Below are 2824 nucleotides of genomic sequence, written 5' to 3'. Positions count from 1 at the left end.
GTTGGAGGTTGCTGTGAGCTGTGATGCCACAGCACTCTACTCATAGGGACAGCTTGAGGCTCTGTCTCAAAAAAAAAAAGACAGTATTTCACTCTGTCACACAGGCTAGAGTGCAGTGGTGTCATCATGACTCACTGCAGCCTCCAACTCCTGGGCTCAAGCGACCTTCCCACCTCAGCCTCCCAAGTAGCTGAGACCACAGGCATATGCCACCATGCCAGGCTAATTTTTGCAGTTTTTATTGAGATGGGTTCTTGCCCTATTGCCAAGGCTGGTCTCAAACTCCTGGCCTTCCAAACTGCTAAGATTACAGGTATGAGCCACAGCACCAGCCTGAATGAATTTAATGAGAAGTTCCCACATTCTTACTGGGCTGGCCTGGCCCCAGGCTTCAGGGTGCTGAATAAGTGGATAAGCCCAAGCAGGTGCACCCAAATGTGAGCATTAAGACCGCAGGCTCTTCCAAACTGGCCCTACAGTTCCCTATCTACGTGACCTTGGGCAAGTGACCTCGCCCACAGCAGAGTCTCTGTTTCCTAGTCTGTAAAATTATTCTTTTTTTTTTTTTAGAGACAGAATCTTACTTTATTGCCCTCAATACAGTGCCATCATGTCACAGCTCACAGCAACCTCCAGCTCTTGGGCTTGGGTGATTCTCTTGCCTCAGCCTCCTGAATAGCTGGGACTACAGGCGCTGTCATTGTAAACCCAGGGTCCTGCTGGGTTGACACCACAACACCCAGCTATTTTTTTGTTGCAGTTTGGCAGGGGGCCGGGTTTGAACCCATCATCCTCGGTATATGGGGCCAGCGCCCTACCCACTGAGCCACAGGCACCACCCTGTAAAATGATTTTTGCTGGGAGGATGTGATATGCATATGTGTGATAATGGGGCAGAATCAGTTCTGGTAAGTGATACTGAGAGATCACTTATAGGGATCAACCACTGATGTTTCTTTTTCTAAAAGACCTGGTAATTATGCCAGGTCTTTTTTTTTTTTTTGAGACAGAGCCTCAAGCTATCCCCCTGGGTAGAGTGCTGTGGCATCACAGCTCACAGCAACCTCCAACTCCTGGGCTCAAGCAAGTCTCCTGCCTCTGCCTCCCAAGTAGCTGGGACCACAGGTGCCCACCACAACGCCCGGCTATTTTTTGGTTGCAGCTGTCATTGTTTTGGCGAGCTCAGGCTGGATTCGAACCTGCCACCTTAGGTGTATGTGGCTGGTGCCTTAGCCATGTGAGCCACAGGCGCCGAGCCGTCTTTTTTTTTTTTTTTAAACAGTTTTTTGTTGCAGTTTTGGCCAGGTCCGAGGCCAGGGCCTGAACCTGCCACCCTTGGCATACAGGGCCGGCACCTTACTTACTCCGTGAGCCACAGGCACCACCCCATGCCAAGTCTTTAGCCTGATATTAGAGAAAGCCTCCAATGTATTATGACAAGGCCTGGGGCCTTTTGGGTAGGCCTAAGGACCAGGGATCCTTTTGAAATGTGGGTTGTGGAATCCTGGGTCTATTACAGCAATCCCTAGTCTGTCACAGGATGCTGGGTCTATTTTATCATGCTTCTGGAATATTCTGTTGCATGCCTACTGTAGGGGACCCCAGTGATATTGCCATCTCAGAGGAAAACTAGCTCCAGGGAGGTTTTGTAACAGGACCCTGGGTTTACAATGATAGCAGGCATCAGGTCCATCCCATGAAAACAAGGCAGGTCTTGGTTGTAGCATCTTGTCAGGGCCATGCACTTGTCCCAGTAGCCCACAGCAGCACGTAACTGCCAGATTGCAGATGGTCATTGCAACACCCTAAGGATTGTTATTATAGCAGGACCTCAGGGTCTTATAACAGGCCCTGTTGACATTATATGGTTGCAATACCCAGGTAACATTATAACCAGTCTATGATTATATGTATGTGTATGTATATAAATATACACACACAGAGTATATATTCATATAATATAAAATATTACAAGGCAGTCCCTGTGGCTCAGTGAGTAGGGCACGGGCCCACATACTGAGGGTAGCAGGTTTGAACCTGGCCCCGGCCAAATGGCAACAAAAAATAGCTGGGCATTGTGGCAGGCGCCTGTAGTGCCAGCTACTTGGGAGGCTGAGGCAAGAGAATCACTTAAGCCTACAGGTTAGAGGTTGCTGTGAGCTGTGATGCAATAGTACTCTACTGAGGGTAACAAAGTGAGACTCTAAAAAAATAAATAAATAAAATATTACAAAATTCAATAGAGGCATCCAAGTTCATTTAACTCCTCTGAGGTCTGTAAGTAGAGTCGGGACACCTCTATCAGGTGGCTCCACGTGTGTCTCAGTGCCACAGGACAGCCCCATGGTCTGGTCTTGTAGCAGGACCCAGTATGTATTTTAACAGAGACCTATGGATGATACCTATGGGTATAGATTCTGCAAGAACATCCAGCAGGACACCAAGGACCTACTAGAAGAATTTTAGGGGCATTTCAAACCAGCTCAGGGTCATTCATTATTGCCTTCATTCATTCTACAAATATCATGTTGCCTCCTAGGAACAAGGGGAAGAACGAGCAGACGGATCCAGGGCCTGGTCTCTGAGAGCCCACAATCTGGGGGTATGCCAGGCACTAAGCTTGACTGGGGGGATGTTAAGGGGAACAGGTGCTACTTCAGATGCCCCACTGTGTGCCCTGTGCTGGGCCTTTGACCCAGTAAAGCCTCTCTAAGCAGATAGGCAAAATTATCACCACCATTTTACAAAGAAACCAAGGCTTTGGCTTGGCAACTGTGGCTCAAGTGACTAGGCCGCCAGCCACATACACCTGAGGTGGTGGGTT

Source organism: Otolemur garnettii, unplaced genomic scaffold (genome assembly GCF_000181295.1).
Source record: "Otolemur garnettii isolate 467f Iridium unplaced genomic scaffold, OtoGar3 scaffold00211, whole genome shotgun sequence".
NCBI lineage: Eukaryota > Metazoa > Chordata > Mammalia > Primates > Galagidae > Otolemur > Otolemur garnettii.
The sequence above is the reverse complement of the archived record's forward strand: the minus strand, read 5'-3'. Positions refer to the sequence as shown.